Consider the following 26,882-nt stretch of genomic DNA (forward strand, 5'->3'; position numbering starts at 1 on the left):
AATACAAAACTTTGGTTAGTGGCAAAGAAGAAACAGAACTCAGGTCTGACAACCAGACAAGTTCTCTTCATAAAACCTCATGTGAAATATGAGAAGCAGACTCTGCCTGCCTTTACTGGTGATGTTCTGGATTCATTTGTTTCATTTAATATTTGTAGTTCTTTTATAATTGATGTTGTTATTTGTTTGTTTTATTGTTTCTAGGCTGAAGTTCAAATGAAATTAAAAGACATGAGTAATTAACTTGCCTTGAAGTTATTGCACCAGCTTGTGTGGTAGCCATGGCTACCCCGAAGATAGACCAGAGTCAGAGCTCAGTTCTGAGACACAATGAAGGTTCCACCTGCCTAGAAGATGTAAGGATGTCACAGAAACACACTTGGACATGCATTCTGTGCAGTTCCTCTTCTTCTGGGTCAATACAGAATTGGCAATGTAGAGTCAGACTCTTGCTAATTTATGTGTCTCATTACTAATGTTAGCTTAAGAACTCTCAGAGGTACCTACCAGTCAGGAGCCTGAAGCACTGTGTTAGTTAGGTTTTCATTGTTGTGATCAAAATAACAACTTAGAGAAGGAAAAGTCTATTCTGGGTTCATGGAGTCAGGGGTCTCAGACCAACTGAGTTGGTTGGTCAACTCTATCCCTCTGGACCTGAGGTGAGGCAGAACATCATGGCAGAAGGGCATGATGAAGGAAAATGTCTTAGCTTATGGCAACCTATAAGCAGACCAAGCAAGGAGCCAGGGATAAAATATAATCCCCAAGGAGACCTACTTCTTCCAGTCATGTCTCACCTGCCTACAGTTACCACCCAGCCATCCATTCAAGTTATTAATCCATCACATGAATTAATCTGCCAATTAGGCTGCAGCTTTCATATTCTAATAATTTCACCTCTAAACATTCTTACATTGACATGAGCTCTTCAGGAGACATTGAATATCCAAACCATTAAAAGCACCATTATTTGTTGAAGGCTGAGCTAATCAGGAGGCCTGGCAATCTACCATCAAGCAAAAACAATCCCAGAACACCTGCACCAAGACTCAGAAAATCCCATCAGCATATCTCCATTCTAACAACCAAGATCCATGCAACCATTTCAAAACTATCCTTCTGCTTTAGTTTAAATTCATTTTCATTATTTTATAAAATATTGACTGAATATAAAAGAATATTTATTAAATGTATGTGAATTACATTTATGTGAGGAAAATGCAAATATTTGCACACCTTGATTTAAATTAAATTATGGTTCCTTGTCCTTTTTTTGTAGGACTGCATCTTGTCCCTCCCCAATTCCATTCCAGCATTCCAGTTTCTCTGCAGAGATAAACACAATCTTCTAAATGCATGATTTCCTTGCTCTTCTTTAAATTTTGCTGCATTTTTTAACATATCTAAGGCAATATTGCTTAGTTTTTCATGGTTTTTTAAAATATTATATGAATAGGATCATATTGTACATGTTTTCCTCTAAATTTTTTTTTCCTCAGGTGTGTTGCTCTGGAAAGTTACCAACTTTGTTACTTAATAGCTATAATTCTCCATTATTCACAGTTCTCTAGTATCCCATTATGTGAATGTGTCATCTTTCTTTATTCATTTTAATGATGTTGGACTTCTGAACTGTCTTAGTTTCTTGCCTAAAACATTCTTGCTCATGTTTTCTGAAGCATGTGCAAGTTACTCTAACCTCTGCCAATCTCTCTCCCATGGGATGTGCCTTCAGAATCCACATCAATTCACATCCTCACCAACACTTAAAAGTCACTGCAACCTGGTATCTCCTTGTGTGTTAATTTGCATTGCCATTATCACCAGTGAAGCTGAGCACATTTTTATATGTTTATTTGCCATTCATGTTTCTTCTGTGAAATGTTTGTGCATGCCTTCTACCCATTTTTCTATTGGGTTATCTTTGTGCTATTGAGTCTATTGAATTACTTTATAATCCTTTGTTGGTTTCTGTATTGAAATATTTTCTTCCCATTTGTGGATTGCATTTCTCTTTGTTTCAGAGCAATCTGTTGATAAACAGGTTCTTAATTTTAATGCAGTGTGATTCGTAGAGCAGTCCCTTTACGCTTTGTGTTTTTGTGCTTTGTGTAAGAATGTTTTTAGTACTGCGAGGTTATAAATGAATTCTCCCATGACGTCTTGTAAAAATTTTATAGTTTTTGCATTTCCATAAAGTTTTGTCTTTAAACTTTCATCTGGTTTCCAATTGTTTCAACACTATTTTCTAAAAGTCCTTATGTCCCATTTCCTGTTGTACCAGTTTGAGCAAAATCATGCTTCCATGTGTGTCAATATGATTAGGCATTACAGTCAGTAACTTTGGTCTTTTTCTCCCCATCACTGCACCAGTACCACACTGTCTGCTGAATTTCCTCTTACATGAGACAAGTACTTCTGTGCTGTAGCCTTCAGTAGTGTTCCAATTTCTTGAGGACTTCTTCATTTCTAAACACATGGATCAGTTCATCTAATTCCACCAGAGCCCTTCTTGAGATCTTTATTGTTAATGTATTAACTTTATAGATCAATTTAAATAACACCATAGATTCATCTATAGATCAATTAGCTTTTTTTTTTTTTTTCCCTGAAGGGTACCCCAGCGATTTTGTATTTTATTTAGAGACAGGGTCACACTGAATTGCTTAGCACCTCATTTTTGCTGAGTCTGGCTTTGAACTCCTGCCTCAGCCTTCTGAGCCGCTCGGATCACAGGTGAGCACCATCAACCCGGCTCAATTAGCCTTTTAATACTGAATCTACTGTGGGGCATGGTGACTCACACCTGTAATCCCAGCAACTCAGGAAGCTGGAGCAGAAGGATTACATGTCCAAAATCAGCCTCAGCAACTTTGTAAGACCCTATCTCAAAACTTAAAATTTCTTAGAAAGGACTGGAGATGCAGCTTAGTGATAAAGTTAACCAGGGTTCAATCCTCAGTACCAAAAAAATAAAAATATTGTGTTCCTATGTCAATTATTTGAATTTGGTATAATGTCTAGTATGAGAGTTTTATGAATTTTTTACATAAAGTTTTTGCTTATATTTTGTTAAATTTATTCCAAAGTACTTTACATTCTAATGCTATTTTAAATAGTATCTTTTAAAATTACTTTTGAATGAAATTTTCTACCCACAGGGTTTAAAAATACAATTGATTTCTTTCTTTATTTTTTCTTTCTTTTTTTTTTCTTTAGAATTACCATATTATCCAACAATCCAACTTCAGGGTACATATCCAAGTGAACTGAAATCAATATACTGAGAAGATGTCTGCACTCATGTTCTAGCATGATTCATAATAGCCAAGACACACCATCAACCTTAATGTCTATCATAGATGAATAAAGAAAATATAGTACATAAAGATAAAGAAATACTATTTAGCCTGAAAATGCATTTGTACCTCCATGGTACAAATTGGTGTGTTAAGTTAAATAAAATAAGCCAGGCATACAAATGATCTTTCTTACTTGTGGAATCTAAAAAGCAGAGAGTATAATAGTGGTTACCAGGGACTGAGGGAGAGAGTTTGGAGAGATGTTAAAGATACAAAAATACAGTTAAATAAAATAAGTCAAAAGACCTATTGTACAATATGGTGAGTGTAGTTAATAATAATTATTGTATTCTTGCAAACTGCTCAGAAAGTAGATGTGTTCTCAGCACACACACACAAAATATTATGTGGAGGTTATGAATATGTTAATTAGCTCAAGTTAGCCATTCTACAATCCATACATATTTCAAACAACATGTTGTACATGGTAAATATATATAATTTTGTAAATTCAAAATACATAAATAAATAAAAATACAATTGATTTTTCTTTATCTAGCAACTCTCTTGTAATTCTTAAAATTTACATGTAGATCATTTGTTTCCACTTTCATACCACATTTGTGAATAATAATAGTTGTGTTTATCCCTTTCCCATTCTTAATTCTTTCCTTCATTTTGTTTGTGTTTCATTGTAGTTTTGTTTTGTTTTGTTTTTATTTTGCTTTGGTTTCACCTTACTAAACTGACTTCGACTTCCAGTACAGTATTGATTGGAGTGGTGATGAGAGAAGAACAAATTTCTAAAAAATAAAAAAAAAAGTATCAGATAAAAAAGACTCAAGAAAACCCATCAACCCTGAGAAGTCAAGTAACAACAAAAGAAATTAAAAATATTAGTTAAAACATGCCCGCTGTGAAAATATCAGGACCAGAAAGTTCTTACCTATGAATTCTACTGGCATTCAAGAAGCAAATAACTCCAGTTGCAAAACTATTATATAATATAGACAAAGAAGAAATGTACCCAACTTCTTTCATGAGGCTTGCATTATTTTGAGGTGAAAAACAATCTAGGATTGCACAAGAAGGAAGTTTGCAGGCCAATCTCATTTATGAACATGAGCACAAAAGACACAAAAATAACGTGTTAGTGAACTGATTCTGATAATGTATAAAAAGATGATGCACCATGGGTAATTGAGGGGGAGTTGTATTTCAGCATTTCAAAGTTGCTTTGACACTACAAAATACTAAATTCACCATACTAGCAGATTCAAAGAGGAGAAACATCTCATGATCTCAACGGAGGCAGGAAAAGAATTTATCAAAATTCAATACACATTTATGATAAAATCTCTTGGGACTCTTGTTTCTTTTGCTCTACAGAAGCAGCTTTTCAGTTTGACACCATTCCCTTTATTGATTCTTAGTATTATTTCCTGAGCCATAAAGAGTCCTATTGAGGAAATCACCGCCTATGCTACATGTTGCAGTGTTTCCCCTGTTTTCTCTTCTAGTGGTTGCAAAGTTTCTGGTCTTATTCTAAGGTCTTTGATCAATTTGGAGTTGAATTTTGTTCACGGTGAGAGAAAATAATCTATTTTCAATCTTTCATGTACAGATATCTAGTTTTCCCAACGTCATTTGTTAAAAGGTTATCTTTTCTCCAAAGTAAGTTTTTGGCACCTTTGTTAAGATGACTGTAGTTGTATGGGTTTGTGTGTGGGCTCTATTCTACTCCAGTGGTCTACATGTCTGCTGTTATGCAGGCACCAAGATGTCTTCACTCCTTCGGCTCTGCAGTATGATTTAAGGTCAAGTATTATGATACCTGCAGCATTTTTCTTTTTCCTTACAAATAATTTGACTATTCTAGGTCTTTTGCTTCTCATACAAATTTTAAAATAGCTTTTCCTAGTTGAGAAGAATATCATTGGTGTTTTGATGAGTATTGCATCAAATCTGTAGATCACTTTTGGTATCATGGTCCTTTTAATTCTGCTTATCCAAGACATGGGACGTTTTTCCATCTTCTTGTGTCTTCTTCATTTTTCTCTCTTTTTTTCTTTTCTTCTTTCTTTCTTTCTCTTTCTTTTTCTTCTTCTTCTTTTTTTTTTTTTTTTTTTTGTGTATGTGTGTGTTCTGTAATTTTCCTTGTATAGGTCTTTTACTCTAAGACTTTTTTCCTACGTATTTTTTAAGCTATTATAAATGGAAAGTTTTCCTTATTTCTTTCTCATCAGATGCATCATTGGTGTATAGAATAGTTACTGATTTTTGCATGTTGGTTTTTGTATCTTGTTATTTTGCTGATTTGTTTATGAACTCTAGAAATCTTCTGGTGGAACTTTTAAGATCTTCTAAGTATAGAATCATATACTCTGCAAGCAGGGAGAATTTGACTTCTTCCTTTTCTATTTGATTCTCTTTTATTTCCTTCTCTTACCTCATTGCTAGGCTGAAGTTTCAAGTACTATACACAATAGTAGTGGTGATTTGGAAGTGTCCCCTCTTTCTATTTACCCGAATAATTTAAGGAACATTGGTATTACTTTTTCTTTAAAGGTCTGGAAGAATTTGGCTATGGATCCATTTGATCTTGGGTTTTTCTTTGTTGAGATGCTTTTCTTACTGCTTCAATTTCAGTGTTTGTTATTGGTCTGTTTAGGTTTTCTATGTCCTCTTAATTCAGTTTTGGTAGGTTATATGAATCTAGAAAGATCCATTTCCTTAAGATTTTCCAACTTATTGGAATATAATTTTTCAAAACAGTCCCTAATGAGCCTCTGGATTTCAGTGGTATCTGTTGCGATATATCCTTTCTGATTGCTAATTTTATTTATGAATCTTCTCTTTCTTTTGGTTACTTTGGTGAAGAGTTTATCGATCTCATTTATCTTCTCAAGTCAATTCTTTGTTTCATTGATTCTTTCTATTTTTCTTTTATTCTCTATTTCATTAATCTATGTTCTAATCTTTAATATTCACATCTACTAGTTTGGGGAAAGGTTTCTTCTTGTCCTTATAAAATCTTATGATTCATCATTAGATTTTTTATTTGGGATCTTTCCAATATTTTGTATGTAAGCATTCAGATTGTAATCTGTCCTCTTCATACTGCCTATACTGTCCCACAGAGATTTTGATAAATGGTATTTGTATTCTAATATGATTCTAAGAATTTTTAAAATTTTCTCCTCAAATTCTTCAGAGACCTACTCTTTTACCAAAAATGTATCGTTCAAACTCCTTACGTTTGTATAGTTCCTATAAATTTTGTGACTCATTTCTACTTTCATTCCTTTATAATCTGATAAAATAAAAGGAATTATTTCAGTTTTTGTATATTTGCTAAGAGACACCTAGTAACATAAAATATATTTTGCAGAAAGTTCCATGAGCAGTTCAAAAGAAAGTACATTTACCTGTCATTAGATAAAATATTCTGTAGATCTCTATGAAGTCCATTTGATTTATAGTATGAATTAATTCTGTATTGTCTTTGTTGATTTTATGTCTAGGTAACCTATTAGTGAGAAAAGTGTTTTGAAGTCATTCAGGTTTATTGTTTTGGGACCTATCTGAACCATTATGAAATGTGCTTTTTTTTTTTTTTTTTTTTTTTTTTTTTGGTAGTTATTTGCACCAACATTTGGGGCATAAATATTTACTATCATTATATCATCTCATTGGATTGTTCCATTTACCAATAAGTAATGACCTTCTTAACACAATTTATTTTTCTGTGTTAATTTTGTATCCTGCAATTTTACTGAATTTATTTTTAGTTCAACATTTTTTATGGAGTCTTTAGGGGAATTTTTTCAAATTATCTTCTGTACTTATTTATATAGGTACATAAATTATTAGAAGTTAATTATATTTTAGTTAGAGGATGAAATGAATACAAAATTCATCCACTGAAAGATATTCTGCAGGTGATTATGTTTTATTCTTAAATTTTCCTTGTGTATTCAGAAAAAATATATGTCCTACAGTTCCTCTTTTATTTGCTTAAATATCAATATTATCTTTGATGTATTTGTCTACTGTAGTTATTATAATTAACATTATAATCTACTATTGATTATATTAATATTTAAAATGTATGTATATAAATTTCCCACAGTGGTACCATTTTGTTAATTTTATTTGTAATTGGTCAGTTCTGGTTTTAAATGTTTTTCAGACTACCATATTTCACCACATAATTTTCACATATTTTATGCCAAATTTTTACCCAAAAATAGAGTGTAACCACTATGTGAAGATTTAAAAAATATTTGTGCTGTCTTGCATGAAAGTCATTTATTACTAATCTATCTTTGGTGCAAGATTAAAATGCATGGAATATTCATGAATATATGTCAATGTGGTGGTGGTGATCATGCAGTGAAATATGGTAGGTATCTGATGCATAGATTATTATATCATCTTGGTTAACTGAGCTCTTCATCTTTATGAAACAGATTTTTATTCCAATAATAATTTATTCTTTAAAGTATGTTTTAGTGGATAATAATACAACAATTTTAACCTTCTACAAGATGTTTTATGTAAGCCTCAGGGTGACCACAAAGGAAAAGACTACAATAGACGCACAAAAGAAAAAGAAAAGATCCACTACAAAAAAGCATCAAACTACAAAGAAAGACAGTAATAGAGGAATAAAATAATAAAATTTGCAAAGCAACCAGGAAACAATTAACAAAATGACTATAGTAAATCCTTAACTATCAATAATTTCTGTGATCTATTAAATTCTCCAATCAAAAGGCATAGAGTGATTGAATAGATTTAAAAAATATAAGAATCACTTCCCCTTAGAGGATACTCATAGACTGAGAGTGAAGGGACAGAAAAAGATATAACATGCAAATGGAAGCAAAAAGAGAGCAGAGATAGCTATATCTATTTCTGACAAAATAGGCTTTAGGTCAAAAACTATAAACAGACCAAGAAGATTATTAAATAGAGATATAGGGATTAATTCATCAAGAGACTATAACTAGTGTAAATATATGTATGTATACATATGTATACACATCAGAGCACCTAAATACATAAAACAAATATTAAGAATCTCAAGAGATTCTTAATGTACATTAAGAATTAAGAATTAAGCATTATAATTAAGAATTAAGCATTGTACAGATCATCAAGGCAGAAAATCAAGAAGGAGACATTGGACTTGGACTATACCTCAGTTCAAATGTACCTAACAAATATGTACAGAACACTCCAGAACACTTTACCCAACATCAGCAAGACACACATTCTCCTCAAGAACACACAAAACATGCTCCAGAATAGGTTATATTTTAGGCCACAAACAAGGTTTAACGTAATTTTAAAAATTGAAATACATCGAATATTTTTTTCTAACTGCAATGGTATGAAACTATGAATCAACAAAAGAGGAATGGTGGAAAATTTTAAAACATGCAGAAACTAAACAATATGCTCCCGAACAACCATTGAGTCAAAGAAGATATTAAACAGGAAATTAAGAAATATATTGAGACTAACAAAATGGAAACACAACACACCACAGCTTATAGGATACAGCAAAAGTGGTTTTAACAGGGAAGTTCATAGCAAAAAAACATCTACATCAAAAGAGAAAAGAGATCTCAAACCACCTTATCAAAAATAAAATATATTAATCTCTTTATCTTCCCCCGAACAATACTTTAGAGCACTTTAATATTGTTGTTCCACCCAGACTTATTATATATTTTAATTCTGTTTTGAAACTCTAAAAGATACTATCATTGCTGTTTTGTTTTATATAGTCAATTAAAAAAATTTAATACCTTTCTTTATCATTTCTTTTAATGTCTTAGTTGCTCCAACTAGGATAAATTTCCTTTTGCTTGAAGTCACCCTCTCTTGGGTGAAAGGCCTTTAATTTTTTTTGTCACAACTTGTTTTATTTTCCTTGTTCTTGACAGATATTTTCTCTATGTACCAAATTCAAGATTGACATTTGCACTTCTTTCTTTTAGCTCATTGAAGATATCGTTCTACTTCTATTTTCATTGCTGTGAGAGAAGCCATTGCGAGTCTAGTTGACACTCAGTGAAATGTATTGTTTCTGCCTCTGACTGCTTTATGCTCTTTCCTTTGAATTTTTTATTGTTTTTCATTATTGGGTATTCTATGGTTTTTCTACAACACGTCTAGATACAGATTTGTCTTGCTTGGTATTTGCGGGGCCTGATAAATTCAAAACTGGCTATTTAGAATTTATAACAACATGTTAAACATTCTTAGAATCCTTACAAACCAAATAACTGGAATTTCAATAAACCAAATTATTTTTTCTATAATTTTCTTGAAGCAGAAAGAAACAAAAGAAAAGAAAAAAAAAAAATAAGGTGAAATCTTTTTAAATTATAGTAGACCTAGCAGCAAAGATTCATTTTCAAAAAGAACATTTTGTGAGCCTAGAAGTTTTACCGTTTCCAAAGATTGTGGTATATTTAGCATCTAAGGCACAACGCTTTATAGAAAGGCTGTAGGCTGTGGAGATGAGCTGCGAAGTTTATAATGAACCATCATTTCATCATACTGGTACTTACATTGAGGTCAGGATGCCAATTTGGGGGTAGCAGAAACCTAGGAGGAAACTGAGGCTCAGCATGTTTACATAATAGGTATGTGGCAAAATTGAGGACTAAACACTGATTTCCCTAATGAAAATCTGGAATAATTTTTGTCTCTTTTATATATATATTCCCTTAATATATATATACAGAGAAACAGTAAATGTGAACTTTCACTATTTGACTCTGACCTATTATTTAGGACTATGAAAGTAAAATCATATCAGAAGTTTTTATGAGGACACTAAAGAATAAATTCTCCCACTTTTAAAATCTTGAAAGTTGAAAAAGTAGGTGCTCATGATTCACACTTAAAACTCATCTGAAGAATTCCCACTCATTTAATCACCTGCTGGAGTGATATCACTGCCAGTGCCTTTCCTGTGCTCGGGAATGCTCTGAATACTACTGAAAAAGAACAGAACAGTGCTGTGAGAAGTTGGATAAGGTCTACCTCATTCTGAATTTAGCAAAGATAACTGCCTTCTTGTAATTTTTTTTTTTTTTTTTTTGGTCTGCATCAAAATTGAAGACATTAGAAAACAACATAGATGCATGATTAAAGAAACAACAGATTTACTGGAAGTGTCTAAAGATTCTCATTCAGATTTCTGACTTCATTTTTAATGATGGATGAGACTTGACAATTCCATCTATGTGTTTTCTTGGTTTGCAAATCAAAATGAGAAATCAGACAAACAGGAAAAGCATTTATTAAAGCTGTAAAATCCTATTTAAAATATTTATTTCAGAAGTTTTTATCACATTAGCATCTAAGTGCCCGTACTGATGTCAGAATTAAAAAAAAAAAAGATGAACAGTTCTCTCCTTTGGCATTATATGAGGTTAAAGAACAGAAAACTTATATATTCCAGAATATACTGCCAAACATATTACAAATGAATAAAAATAGTTTGAAGAAATACTCAAAGCTTAGATCTATGTACTATATTTAGACATTTCATTCAGATAAGGAAAATATAAAGCACCTATTAAGTACCTGGTGGTAATCATAAAAACACTCACATACATAATTTCATTTAATTCTTACTATGATCTTATGTGGTAGGCATTATAATAAGAATCTCAGTATATTTAAGCACATAAGGCATAAAAAAGATAAGGGACTTTCAAGAGAAGAATACTTCCAACTGAGTCCATCTTCTGTCTCTATGAAATGCAATGCTTGAAGGTGTTTGTGTTTCCTTTAGGTTTTCATGATTGATGTGACTTGCAAAATCAAGAAGCAATGTGACAGAGTGAGGTAACGTATTATTGTTTCAGATAGAACTACATTTTGCAGTCTGGTTTCAACAGTTACTTAACCTCTCTTAGCCATCTTTTCCCAGTCTACTTTTAAAAAGGAATTAACACTTATTTGTATGGCCATCATAGTAATAATCCTACATAGCTATAGTTAAGCTGACAGATCACCATAAAAAAGATATTTTTCATGGTTTGGAGTTTTTTAAGGCTTCAGAAAAATCAGCAGTGAGATTTTTGTTTTTCTGACTACTACTAAAAGTATGTTACCTCATTTTCTGGAAACAATTTTGAGTCCAGAATAATACTGACTTTTATAAAGATTTGAGGTGCATACAAACAGAAAAGGAGAAGGGAGGATAGCAAGCCAATAGTGGTCTGCAGTTTTTATTTGGGGAAGTTTCAAATTACAGATTTGATTACTCTTATATGTATACAACTATTCAGTTTTTCTATTTCTTATAATCAATTTTGGTAAGCTGTATTTTTCTAAGTCATCTAATTCATCAACAAAGTTCAAATATATTGACATTGATTGGTTCACAATATCTTTTTTATCATTTTAATGCCCATAGGCTTTGTAGTATTGTGTTCTTTTGCATTCCTAATATCAATTATTTGTGCATTCTTTATTTTTTTCTGGTCATTCTTACCAAGAGTTTATTGGCTGTTGTTGATGCTCTCTTTTATTAATATATTTTATACTTTTATAACTTTTGCTCCTAAACCTTCCTTCTATTCTCTTTGGCCTTAATTCAATATGCTTTTTTAATTTATTATTATGGATGTTGTGCTTACTGATTTTTTCAAATCTTAAAAACCAAAGTTCCTCATATATGCAATTGGGGCCAAAAGTTTTCCTCTAAATACAGCTCTACTAGTAGCCCACGAGTTTTGATATACTATTTTCCTTATTATTCAGATCAAAGTATTTTCTAATTTCCATTGTGCTTTTTCTGTGACCCATGGGTTAGTAAGACATATATCTCTTTACTTCAAAGCATATGGTGATGTTCTAGCTCTCTTTTTATGATCAATTTCAAACATAATGCATTATGGTAAAACCTTATACTCTGTATGCTTTAATCCTTTCAGATGCATTGACAATTGTTTTATGGCCCAAGATGTGGTCAATTTCTAAACATTCAACATGTACTTGAAAAGACTGTAACTGCAGTTTGGGAGAAGCATTGTTGTAGATATGCTGTTTACCTCAAGGTTATTAAAAGGAGTTATTGAACTCTTCTGTTATCTAATTGTTGTATCCTAACCTACAAAACTATCACAGTCTATACTCTCAACCACATGTCCAGAATCAGCAAGTGCCCCCCAACCAACAAGGGTGGGAATGGGGGAACCAACTTAAACACAAGGCTCACTGCCAAGAGTGTCAGCTCACCTCCATCCTGGCCCCGTGATTTTCACTCTCATCAGCACCTTGATACCTTCCAGCAGATTTGTGTGCGTGTGTCCAGATTTTCTAACTAAACTCAGTGGGACATTTTATTTGAAATACTAGTCTTCCCTAATCAAGAAAACTACCTACTTGTTCTCTCTCCTTTCCTGGAATGTGAAGCAATAAGAACAAACACTGTGTCCATGATATATCTCCAGTGCTTAGAAGAATGCGTAGAGTAAGTGAACAATAAATATTTGTTGAATGAATGATAAAATGTAAAGTTCCATTCCAACATTATAAACAATTCAACTTGGCTCAGCAACTTTCCAAACCTATTTCCATGAAAGAAATCTGTTTTAGAGGCCCAACTTTTTGGCTGGCTACTGCAGATCTTTCAGCTCTACATCTAAAATAATTGGAGAGTTTCCCTTTCTAATCATGTCTGTAAAAGACCCAGGAGTGCTTAATTTGTTGATCATTATAAAATGCTTTATCATCTTCAAATTCAAAGTTGCAAAGTGCCAAGTTATATACTTAATTAAAATAGCTTTAATCCCATGTGGGCTTAAGATTAATGTTGCCACATTAAAAAGTACAGGCATTAGGGACTTCCCATGTGAGAAAAACATTAACTATTGTGTTTGGGGCTGACAAGTCTTTTGTTTGATAAATTCTAGGAAGGTAAAGAGGGTAGAATTGTCTATTTATTCCTAGTTATGTCCTTGGGGAATTCAAAATGTTTTAGCCAAGTAAGATAATGCTTACTTTCATTTAAAACAATTCAGGTATTATGATAGAAATTTACATATGAGAGGACAGAGATGGCATAAATGTATTCAAGGTTAAAGACATTAGCAACCAGTTTTTATACCTGTGGTCCTAATTTTTGACTGAGTTCTGAGTCAGCAAATAAATGGTAGAATTTTATTATTAGAGAGGCAACTGAATTATTTGAGAGGCATGTGAAAGGGCTAATAAAAATTAAGAATCTACCTTCTGAGAAACAAGTGAAATAAAAACTTGTACACTCTAAAACAAGAGACTCACATGAAATTTCTTAGAAATGAACTATTGCAAGGGTAATCACATTCTCAAAGCATGTTCTTCAAGTTCTTCCTCTATATTCACCTCAAAGAAGTTAGAACTACAAGCTGGAGAGTAAGTACATCCACTCTGCCCTTCATGGACAGCCCCACTGGTGACTGACAGGTGGAGGACACACAGAATCCTCCCCTCTCTGCTACTGACTGAGTTTCAGGAACATCAAATTTATTGGATGTCTACAGTTGGGTATTTAAAGATAACAAAAGCATTTCATATGTCCAGAGAAGTAAAATGTTCTCTAGTTTTAATTACATTAGAAAAGGGTAACTATCCAGCAATCCTAAGTGAAGAGCTACAAAAGGGGAAAGTGTAGCCTTCATAAACCTAGAACCCAGAGCCAGATGTCATGTAGGCTACCCAGCTCAAAAGACTGACTTTAGGATGTAAAATTAGCATACTACAGTAATGCAGCCACATCAATGTTTATAGCAGCTCAATTCATAAAAGTTAGATTGTGGAATCTACCTAGATGCCCTTCAACCAATAAATGGATAAAGAAACTGTGGTATAGATACACAATGGAATATTATTCAGTCATAAAGAAGAATAAAATTATGGCATTTTCAGATAAATGGGTGGAATTGGAGAATATCTTACTAAGTGAAATAAGCCAATCCCCCCAAACCAAAGGACAAATGTTTTCCCTGATAAGTGGATAATGATATATAATGGGAGTGGGGGGTGGGGGTGAGGGAAGACTGGAGGAACTTTAGATTACATAGAGGGAAATGAGAGGGAGGGGGTATGAAAAATGGTGGAATGAGAGGCAAGTAATGTGTATGAGTTAATAAAAGACATGAACTAATTAAAAGAAAGAAAGTTCATATACCTTATTCTTCATAAACCTCCTGGACCTAACTTAATCCTTGGTTCAAAGAAGGCATATCATAGTTGCAAGTCAAAGGAAGTCTTACATAATTAATCCAAAGCAGAATTCATGAAAAGCATATTGGTAGCTGGGTGTAGAAGTTCTTACCTGTAATCCCAGTGGCTTGGGAGGCTGAGGCAGGAGGATCGCAAGTTCAAGGCCAGCATCAGCAACTTAATAAGACCCTAAGCATCTAAGTAAGACTCTGTCCCACTTTAAAACATAATAATAACAAAGACCTGGAGATGTAGCTCAGTGATTAAGAATCTCTGGGTTCAATCCTTGGTACAAAAAAAAAAAAAAAAAAAAATGTATGTCAGTGTCCTAGTAATTATTGAAGAAGATCAATATGCTGCTTTGTAATTGTTGTGAACTCAAGGATATTACATATTTGACATTTTTCAATCTATTGTAATCACTACTTTTTCAATTTTAAATGTTATTATATACTGCTACGCTTTATTCTTTAAACATTTCATTGAGATATAATATCATACAGAAAAGTGCATCAAAGTGAACAATTTGATTATTCTTCTCAAAGTAAGCACAACCATGAAACTACAACCAGATCAAGAAATGGAACATGGCCAGCACCACACTCCTCCCGACGCCATACTTTCTATCTTGAATTCTTGTATCAATGTGTTAGTTTTATCTATTTTTGAACTTTTTTGCAAATGAGTTTGTGCAATGTGATTTCTTTTATATCTGATTTTATACTTTCCCCCATGTTTGTGAGATCCATTCATATTGTGAACTATAGCAATTATGGTCTCATTTCCATTCAATTGTCTGACCATACAACAATTTGTTTATTCAAACTAATTATTAGATATTTGTGTTGTTTAGAGATTTTAACTATTATGAATTTTATTTGGATCTATAAATAGCTCTTTTGTGCACACATATGCATATCATTTTGAATTTCTAGGAACAAAATTGCTGAGTCAAAGAGTCTGCATATGTTAAGTTTCAGTACATTCTGCCAGTTTTCCAAGGTAGAATTTACTAGCTACACTACCACAAACAGAATTAGAGAGTCCTAGTCATTCCACACATTTCCAAATATGCAATGATTAACACTTCAACAGTGTTTTGCACATTCTTAATTTCAGTAATTCTGTTAGGTGCTTTGTGAGAATTCACTGGAGTTTTAATCTTCATCTTTCTTGCCAATTAGTGCAGTTGGGCAGATTTTCCTTTATCTATTTTCTCTTTATTTATTTCTTTTGTGAAGTTGCCTATTCAAGTGAATTTACACAGGGAAAGCCTTTAAGTTAGCATTCATGTGGTATACTATATTCTCATATCCATTCTGAGAGGTCCATGTAATATCTCTTCCCAAAATACCTTCTTTCCTTGACTTAAATTGTACTGATTTCAAGTTCTTCACTATCTAACCAAACTAACGACCACACTCCCATGAACTGGAATAGACCCTCGTCTCTAAGTATCTCTACATGCAGAAGGTGTTCACAAATTCTGAATTACTACTTATTACTAGTTTTTCTTCTTCCATTCTCCTGCGGATCATACCTAAAAGGACTGCAATTCCTTACCAGCACACTTTGAGCTGATCCATTCAGTCAACCTGACCATGCAGTCAAAGGTGTCAATGAAATGGAGCAATGAAGTGAATTCTGAGTGTGAACCAACTATTTATGCCTTTAAGACTTGCTCAGACCTAATTCAATATTTTCATTGGCATTGTATAAGGAAGTGCAATATTTTTATGCTTTAGTTTTGTAGCTTGGTATATCAATTGATGGATATCTTTCATTGCATGCTCACCTAATGAGTACAGTGTTTTATTCTCCAAGAGCCCAGTGGCAAGGCATGAGCTCTTTCTCAAAGCAAAAGAATTGTTGGCTAAAGAGGGCATAATTTTATTCTAAAGTTGTAAGGATGGCTGTTATTATTTTCTGAGCTTAGCAAAGCTTTGTATAGAATTCTGATTTGTCCAGGCACTGAAGCTATTACCAGGCTATGAAAACCAACCAACCAGCCAAAGATCCAAATAGTTGACCCAGTAAAAGCACTACTGCCATTAGTCTGAACTATAAACTTAAAGTCTTGAACCTCTGACCAAAACTGACACTGTGCATTACCCTAAATTTTATAGACACTACTGTCTCCAGAAAATTTATTTGGTTAGTATTGCTACGATTGCTACCATTTTTACCACAACCAAAATGAATTCTTCATAGACCCTGCCTGTTGACATCACAAACTTCTGACCTAAAGTTCTGGAAAGGGTACATTGATTGGTAGAGCTCAAGCACTAGTTTCAAGAAAGCAAATATCTGGGTTTCTAATTCAGACATTCATAAGGAGAGTATTTAAATTCTAGGAAGTCAAATAAATACAAAAGTCACTTTCTTAGGAGTTTAATAGATGTTTTTTTTGGTCTAAATTAAATAGACACCACTCCTCTCCTTCACATCATGTGAGCCAAAGTTTAGCAGCTGTTCACACGACAGAGGAACACCTGAGAATGTGACCATGAATTTATTCCTTGTACCACGGTCTTCCAGAAGAAGTGAGTTAAGATAAATAATAGTTTAGCTGTGTGTCATTTGCTAACAGATTGCAGCTGGCTAAGGAAATAAATTAAGATCTCTCTGAAAATGTGATTAAACTTCCTCTTACAAAAACCCGGAGATTCTGTATCAGGGCTATTTTTATTATAAGAGATCAAAAACAAAAATCAAAGGAGCTTAATAAATTTATCTATAACCAGAAATAGTTCTTAGTTCGGGCAGTGGTTAATCATCTACTTAAGTAAAATGTTGCCCAGGATGTAGTTTCTCTCCATTTCTCTGCATGATTTTCCAAAGTATCTGTTTCATGTACTGGCACTATACAATGCCCAACAAACAACCTGCCAACACACACACACACACACACACACACACACACGCATGCACACACACACAGCCAGACTTTACCCATAGTTGTAGCCAAACAGATGGTATATTATAAGCCTGAGAGACTCACATGTATTTTCCTATAACTGATGTGGAAGAAAGTAGAAGCTTCACTTTTCCAAAAATTTGAAGAGGTATCTCCTTATATCTTAATGCCATTAACTGAATTAGGTGTTCACCACTGAATCAGTTAATAAAACTGGAAATATGAGATGAACAGCTTGATTAAAGATTGTCAGAACTCAAATCTGAAGCTAGGAATGAAAAAATCCCTGACACTTTCAGAAGAAGATATACTGGCAATTAACAAATATATGAAAAAGTGTTCAACATCTTTAGTAATTAGAGAAATGCAAATTAAAACAACTCTAAAGATTTCATCTTACTCCAATTAGAATGGCTATTATCAAGAACACAAACAATAACAGATGTTGGCGTGGATGTGGGGAAAAAGGCACACTTGTACATTGCTGGTGGAGTTGCAGATTGGTACAGCCACTCTAGCAGGGCCAAGTCATGGGAGGAGTTTTGGTGGTGGGTTCACTTAGGGCAGCACAGGAGGGTGAGGAGGGGAACAGTAAGGGAAGTTCTCTGGTGCCTACTATTCATATTCTTCATTCTGGACTCTGAAAGGGGTACAATGAGTTGGGGCAACATAATCATATCTGGCTAGTTCCTGCTGAGAAGGAGCGGAGTAGTGGATTTCCCTGTCAGAGATCCGGAAGAGGATAAGAAGGTGAGGGATATTTTAGGATCCTATACCATCCTGGTGATTGTGGATGGAGGAGGTTGTATGGAAGGGAGCCTTGATGTCGTTGTGGGTAATTCCTTCCTATGGCGCTCAGGAGAGTCATGTTGTGAGTGAAGGAGGAGAATGGCTTTTGCATGTTCTTGGGAGGTGGTCTGAGCTAGATGGGTCACCTTGTCAAGAAGTTGCTTTTGTTTAAAGTTAAGAAAGCAGGGAAGAAAGTTTATTACAAGAAAAACATAGTATTAGGTTAAAAGAGGGAGAAGACAGGAAATTCATCATTTTAGGAATCAGCTAGTTCTCGTCTCTGGTGTTCCAATTGGTCCTGTCATTGTTTAACCTTATCCCTTACCAGTCCTGATTAATTGACATAAAAGCAACATTCTTCCCCAAAGAAGAGGCAGAGGTCACCTCATTCTGCAATAAGGAGATCTATGCCCTGACAATTTTCCCAAACAATAGATGCCAGGGAATCTAAGTGATTTTGTAAAGTCAGTACAGAATCAGTGACCTGTTTCTTCAATAACCTGTACTGACTTTCTTTTATAGTATTGAATAGAGGATCCTAATCTCACTGCTCCTGTGTCAAACCCAGTGAATATCTCTAGCTGTATGAATAAGGGAATAAACTGAAGCGTTCTCTTGTGTGTGGTGTGTGCCATTATCAGGATAGACAAACTTTGGTTGTTAGGTAAAACATCAATTTGAGAAGCAAGGAAGACCAAGGTACAGAGGCCAGTCCAATTTTTAGTAGGCAGGGGTAAATATGAGCCTTGCAAAGGGAAAAATATGCCTCAGAATTTGGGGGGCACCAGGACTGTGGTGGGCACCTGTTTTTGCTAAGTATTTAAGACCAAGCTGGTCAAATTGACCTTGTTCCTACCTATTGTTAAGAGTCAGCTAAGTTCCCTAAGGGAGTCACTCTTGGAAACGAGAGAAGTTCCTTAGCTCTTCTAGTGCCATCTGCCAGGATTGGTCAGGGTCTCACTGACCACATAGCTTTCCTTGGAAGCATCAGGACCATCTTCCTCTCCAAAGACCCTCTTCTTTGCAGCATGATGTGCACTAGTTGACTTTCTATTCTCCAGGTCTCATGGATGCCCATGATAAGGAAGTCTGTGTCCTAGAGTTACACAGCCCTTAGAGAAGTTCCCTTGTTCCCTGGGTTCAAGCTGACTCAGAGGACAAGAACCAGATAATGGCTATTTTTTTTCTTGGTCCTTTTACTTCATTAACTTTAATTTCTAAGCTTTTGTCTTAAATGTGCAGCAAGCTAGTTTCACTAGTCCTAAAGCGATAGTACTGGGTTTTAACTTTAATATCCAAAACTACACAGACATGCACACCTTTTATTCAACTGGGGTCAGAATTAGTACCGGAAGGTAGTCTTACATCCTGTCTTTCTATAGATGATAGCCTATTATCTCAAATTAACTCAGGTTGTTATGTCGAAAGTTGTACTTCTGTGAGGCAGCAACAGTTAAAGTCCCAAACCTTTACTGATCTTTTGACTGGAACCATTGTAGTAAACAAAAGAACTACTTGTTTTAAATGGAAATATTGTTTTTGTAGAACCATTAGTTTTTAATAATACCATTGCATAGGTACCCTGAGAAAATAAAGCTGATTTAATTATCAGCCCATATAAAGGTAAACTCGATGGCAGGGGCTGGTGGCCAAACAAAAGTGAACAGAAAGCAGCTGAAGCAAGCTTTATTGGAATTTGGCTCTCAGGCGAAATTCTCAGTCCCCCTCCCCCGCCAGGGTACAGGTCAGGGTGGACAGCTGGAGAAAGTGGCACATGGCCCTGGCTGCCCAGGTTCTTTATAGTCTGGAATAGGCGGGGGTCCTGCTGAGTGATAGGTGGTCATAAGGGTCAGTGGACTTTATCTACCCCTGTTTGGTCGCTGTTTGGCGTGCCGCCCGCTGCCTCAGCCATTTTGCTCTCTGTCATATAGCCACAAAAGTCCTGACCTAATAATAAAATATTCCAAGTATGTGTAATTTTATAATTGAATATTTCTTGTGCCCTTATTTTACTCCCGAAATGTTTCAGTTTGAATATTAAATTATGTGGTCACAACATAAAATTCAGACAAAATTTTTGTTCACGTCCTGTATGGGCATTGGAGAGATGGGCTGGTGGTAAAATAAAAGCTATGAAATTTATACATCAGAAATAAAGCCCAAAGGCATGAATTTTTTTTGAAGCAGGAGCAGCAGCAATTGAGCCATCCAGAAGGGTCTAGCTCTAACAAAGGAAGAGCTGACACTTGCTTTATTTATAGTGGTACAGATCCAAAGGGGAATGATAGGAGCTTCTTGAAGAAAAACAGGATTGTGGGTGGAGGTAAGCAGGCCTTTTGACTCTAGTGAGTCTCTCCCATCTCCCATGCTTATATGCCAACCTGAGCGGTGAGTTAGGCAGGATACCACACGACTCAGGCATTCTTGAACAGTGAACAAACTGTGAGTTCCTGAGGGCAGATATTCCTGATAATGGCTTGAACTGCACGCAGTTCTCATACATGTCATGGATGGCTCGATGCACAAAATAATTTAAGATTTTCGGTTGTTGTTTAATAACAAAAAAAAAAAAAATCAAAACAAACTGTCAGACCCATATTGAGAACCCCTGAGGAAAGGTCCCTAAGACTTGAAATCTTACATTAATTGATGTTGTTAAGGTGACCATCAATCACTGAGGAAAGGTTAAATTATTCACCGTATCAGTCATTTATGGAAAAGAATTTTAAAAAGTTATTTTACAAATCTGATAGACTCAAATGATACCCATTTACTGATTGCAAATACTAATGTATTTTGAAATCTTTATATCATCTTGATATTGCCAAAAACTCAGGCCTTATCCACAATGCCAATCCAATAACAAGGACATGGTTTTGAGAAAAAGGAAAAAGAAGGTTTATTGTTTTACTAACAAAGGAGAAAAACAGGAGACTCTTGTCCCAGAAGCTGTGATTCTGCCCATCAGGGAAAACAGAGGGCTCTTAAAGAAGCTTTCGAAGACTACACTCCACGTGTGCTCTGACAGGGGGTCCCAGGTGCACCCTGATGGTGTGCTGAAATTCACTTGTTAATTTGGGAGATAGTCACTTCCTAGCTCTTCTGGTGACATTTCCTTCCTGTGGAGAACAGATAACTCAAGGTCATGTTGTTCCCTGCCTCCAGGTTGGAGAGGGGGAAAGGGAGAAGAGGAAAAGACAAACATGTCCCTTTTAAAATGAGCAGCAAGGGCTATATTCAAAAGGTAAAGTGGACCACTGTTACAACCCTGGTGCTGCCACCAATCAACTTCACCATCCAAATTGATTTGTAAAGTGTGTTTGTGTTCAGCTACATATGTCTGGAAAAAAGAGTCTGTCTTTTCATCAGGTCTTGACTCCCAAATTTTCAAGGACCATGCAGTAGAGTAACCGCCTAGGTCCTTGATCCACTTAGAGTGTATAGAACCATTCTTTATGCGGTCAGTACCTTTCTGGCTGCACTGACTGCATAGCAGATTCTAGAATGAGAATCCTAGAAATGAGTGGACCTAGAACCACTTCCCTCGTTAACCTTTTGCCTTAGACTCACCCAGAAGGATAGGTTTAAAGTGGGCCAGCATCTTTTGTTGTGGAAGGCAGTGGAGGCTATTTGATAGCATTCTTTTCACCTTCTATCTCCAGCTCTTTCCTTGTTTCCCCTCCCCTTGCCTGGCCCTCACCTATCCTAAGTTCGCCAGTGGCACCCAGGCATTTATTAGCTTTGCTAGTGGAGTAGATTTAGGAGTTCAGTTCTTTTGCTCTTTAATCATCAAAAGACATTGAAGATATTCAATGATAAGGAACCTTACATGTACCATGCACACCTTACTTGGAGAAATCTGGGTGACAAGAGGTCACTTCCCACACTGGGAGCTCTGGAACTTGGTGTAGAAACACCATAGCTTCCTATGCCAATGAGCAGCCTTACATTGGAAACTACAGACTGTTGAAAACCATCAGCCCAGGGAGCTTTGTAAAAGTGACATTGGCATGACACATCCTGACAGAAGAGAGGTTGCAATAAAAATAATTGATAAAACTCAGTTAAATCCAACAAGTCTACAAAAGCTCTTCAGAGAAGTAAGAATAAAGAAGACTTAAAATAATCTAAAACTTCACCTAGTGAAGTCATTTGAAGTCACTAAAACTAAAAAACACTCTACTTAATCATGGAGTACACTCAAGGAGGTGATGTATTTGGCTATTTGGTTGCACATGGAAGAATGATGGAAAATGAAGGAGGAGCTAAATTTATACAAATCATGTCTGCAGTATAGTATTGCCACCAAAGTAGAGCATTCACAGAACTCAAGGCTGCAAATCTGTTGTCAGATGTAGATAGAACATTAAACTTCCCTTGGAGGGCAAAATCTGAAGGACCTTAGAGAGAGTCCTATGAGGGAAATACAGAACCCCTTTCTACATGTCCGCAGACTGGAAACCTGCTCAAACGCTTCCTGGTGCTGAACCCAATTAAGCTAGGCAGCCTAGAGCAAATCATGGAGGACAGGTGGATCAATGCAGGGCATGAGGAAGATGAACTTAAACCCATTGTTGAACCAAAACTAGATAGATATCTCTAGTTCTAGCAGAAACCTTTCACTTGGTAAGGTGTGACCAAGTAGTGACCTCAGCAACAGCACTCGCTGGTCTGCTCACTACAAAGTGCAGAGAAGCATTTCTTCAAGTCAGAAGCAGAGATGGTACAGGGACCATGCTGGGTAAGCTATTCCTTCAGTTGTGACATATCCCAAGAGGAGTCAAACCAGCTTTGCAGAGTGACCTTATAGAAGAGGGCATTCCCTCCTGGAAATCAGGTGGCAGTGCTGTGGGAGAAGAGGGAATTGCTTCACCCAGTGCCATGCTAGGAAATGCAAGTAATCCCAACAAGGAGGGCATTCCTGAATACAAGAAAAGTCCCACTGTCCCCAGTAGTAGCACAGTATCTGGAGGGATGACACTGAGGAATACCTAAATTCTCAGTGAGAGGAGCACAGCGGATACACATTCAATGATCCGGAATGGCAAGGAGAACAGCACCATTCCGATCAGAGAACCCCAGTTGCTTCAACCCACAGTAGTAGCACTGCCACCTGCCCCCAACCCCCGGCTGAATCTGCTTTCTGAGATGCACTGCCAGTCTTTGCACTTTCCACCACCAGCCCAGGAACAGCAAACTGCAACATACAATTGCTCAGTGTGTCCCACCAAAGTAAGCCACTGTCCCAGACTGGAAGCAGAGGTTCCACCGATCTTTTTAGTAAATTAACTTCAAAACTCATAAGAAGGTTTCCAAGTATGAGTAGAACAGTAGATATAAGGGCTCAAGTCGCAATGTCTTTGCTGATCGGAAGGATGAGAACAAAGAAGCAAAACCTAGCTCCCTGCTCTTCACCTGGAACATGAAAACCACTAGTTCCATGGATATCGGTGACATGATGTGGGAAATCTGCAAAGTGCCGGGAGCCAATAACTGCGACTATGTGCAGAGGGAGGGCTTTTCTGCTCTTCTGCATCCATGGCAATGGGTACACAGAGAACGTGGCACAGTGGGAGAAGGAGGTGTGTATGCTGCTGAGACTGTCTTTGAACGGGTCTGGTTCAAGCAGATATTAGAGAAATCCATATCTTTCAAAAATATTGCTTCCAAAATTGCCAATGAGATAAAGCTGTAACCCAATCATTATAGTGTAAATTATGCAGCAATTTGAAGTGTTTTCTTGAACACCGATAGATGTATAGAATAATATTTAGACAACTGTCAGGAGCTGTGACTAAATTATGGTTCTTTTTTTTTTTATTGTAAACAAATGGGATACATGTTGTTTTAAATTATGGTTCTTGAACTGGGTGACAGAGGCAATGCCTCTCTTGGGAACCCTCCGTGCAAGGTGCCGATAGAGACTGACCAGTTACTATGGTTTCTTGATTATTGTGAGAAAGTCTCTTCAAAGCAAGCAAAACCAAGGTCATAAGTTTGAGCAGCCAGATTGTGATTAACAACTTGTGCCCACAACTTTCTACACTGGAACAGCTGGCACCTGAACCTCAAGGTGAAGAAATGAATAGCTCTGTGACTGGCACAGAACCTCTTTTGAACAGGACTTCACCAGAGTACTGGGCAGTCTTCACCAGAGCCAAGAGAGGCATCTCCTCTGTCTCTGGACAGCTAAAGAACCCTAACTCAATCACCACTCCCGACAGGCAATAATGTCTGCATCTTCTAAATCATTGACAGTAAAGTCTGAGAACAAACACACCTCACCTGGGATCGGAAGCAGCCCCTTTCTTTGAATGCAGTAAAGTCATGTGACCCTGAAAAAGAAAAGAGAGACAGAGAGACAGAGAGACAGAGAGAAAGACCTATTTGTGACATGCAAATTTCTAACAGCTCAGTGCTCCTTAAGTGGCTTTCAGTTCAGAGGTAATCCATCTCTCCTAACAGGCTCTCCATTTAATGTAGTGTGAACTACCATGTAATGATTGCTACCCATGCAGTTAAATGCTTTTATAATTAAATCTCTATTGAATGGATTTCTTTATCTTTCCTAGGCAGTTTCGTGCTGTGTGTTTAAAGTTGTTGGAGTATTGTCATAGAAATGTGAATTGTATTCTGTGGCGGGGGAAATATAATTTTGTTAAATAAATAGGCATTGAATTGCATTCATTTATCAAATTACATAACTTACAATGCCAGTCATATCTTAGGATAGAGAATACCTTTTGAGAAATCTATGGAAAATATTATTGTAAAATTGGTGAAAAATACAGAAATATCGATGATGATCCTTTACTGTACAATCTGAGCACTCCACAGGAAACATAACTTCTGGAGGGGGGAAACACTGACACAGGGGTTAGCTTGAGCTTAAATTCTGATAGTTCTGTTTACTATCAATATGACCTTAGGTTATTTACATTTGTGAGCATGTAAAATAGAGTAAATAATAATAATAACTGTGACATAGAGTTGGTTTGAGATTGAAATGTAAATTGCCTTCTACCAAGTCTGGTGCCTTATAAATATTATCTATTATGATCTCTTCATATTGCTAAAATGTCTCTTGAGTTATATTGCCATCCTATTTAGAAAATGAAAGAGAATACTTAAAGAGAAAGAAATGGAGACAGACCTCAACAGAACACCATGATTTGATATGGAGGAGCATATTTTCAAGAGGATAAATGGTGTTTGGCTATAAGGAGGGTCTGAGTTTTATAGGGTTTGGAAGGGCCAGGTCATTGGAGGAGTTGGTCAATTACTTTGGGCAGGGAGGGGGATTGGGGCAGATAAGAGATATTTTGACAGGTCTAATTCCCCAGTTTCCTTTTTCCACTGTGGGGTTGTAAGTTTCTGCCTCCTTTATTCCAGACTCTAAAAAGGGTATAATGAGTTGGGGCAAAATAATAGTATCTCACTACTTACTGAGAAGTGGTGAAGCAGGGGATCCCCTGTCAGAGATCTGGAAGAGAATAAGGAGGTGGGGGGTATTTAGACTCCTAAACAGTCCTACTGGTTGTGGCCTGAGAGGGCTGTAGAGGGAGGGAACTTCAACATCATCATACATATTTCCTTCCTTATGGGACTCGGGAGAGTTATGCTGTGGGTGAAGGAGGAGAATGGTTTTACATGTTCTTGGGATGTGGTCTGGGGTAGACAATCACCTTGACAAGAAGTTGCTTCTGTATAAAATTAAGAAACCAGAAAAGAAAGGTTATTACAAGAAAAATGAGTATTAAAAGGGTTAAAAGTGGGAGAGGTCAGGATGTCCATCATTTTAGGTCTCACAATGAGGCTAACCAGGAATCAGCTAGTTCTCATCTCTGCTGTTGCGATCAGTCCTGTAGTTGTTTAACCTTATCCCTTACTAGTCTATAATCAGTGACCTGTTGGATATCTTCAACAGCTTGTTCTGTGACTACTTTTTATAGTAGTGAATACAGGTTTCTAACCCCTCTGCTCCTGTGCCTATCGTGGTGGAGGATACCTCTAGCTATAAGTAAGGGAATAGACTGAAGGGTTCTCTTGTGTCTGGTGTGCACCATTATCAGAATAGGCCAACTTTGGTTGTTAGGTAAAACATCAATTTAAGGAGTAAGGAAGTCCCGTCATTCCTTAGGTCTGAGCTGACCTCAGAAGGCAAAAATCAAATATTGGCTCATTTTTCTTTCTTGGCCCTTTTCTTTCCTTAATTTTAATCTGTAAGCTTTGGTCTTAAACATCCAACAAGCCATGTCGACTAGTTCTAATTGGATTCCTAACCAAACATTCTTACAGATTTTATGACCAGGAGGAACTATCCTTATATCCCAGAGTTTCAGGATCTGGTCACAAAAGTCTCTTTCAGAGAAACCTGGGTTTCTCTTACCAACATTGTTTTTGCCCTGCATTTGTCCTGCAGTGAATAGGTACTTTGCTAAGGAAAGTGACATATCCTGTCCAGAGAGAATAGGCAGGACTGCAGGGATTTTGTTTCTTGGAAAAGAAAGCATGTGGGGTTCTACACTGTGGGCCTATTTGATAGAATTATTATACACAATGTTTAGTCTTTCATAATGTCATAGATGCCCTCATGAGCTGTAGTTAAGCTATCTAATGTCATCTGATTTTTA

At 36.0% G+C, this 26,882-nt stretch overlaps 1 pseudogene; it reads left to right on the forward strand.

The window, feature by feature from the left end:
* Positions 1–281: 281 nt before the first annotated feature.
* Positions 282–23,944, forward strand: LOC124989262 (MAP/microtubule affinity-regulating kinase 3-like; annotated as a pseudogene).
* The last annotated feature ends 2,938 nt before the right edge of the window (positions 23,945–26,882 follow it).

Source organism: Sciurus carolinensis, chromosome 7 (genome assembly GCF_902686445.1).
Source record: "Sciurus carolinensis chromosome 7, mSciCar1.2, whole genome shotgun sequence".
In the NCBI taxonomy this organism is placed as follows: domain Eukaryota; kingdom Metazoa; phylum Chordata; class Mammalia; order Rodentia; family Sciuridae; genus Sciurus; species Sciurus carolinensis.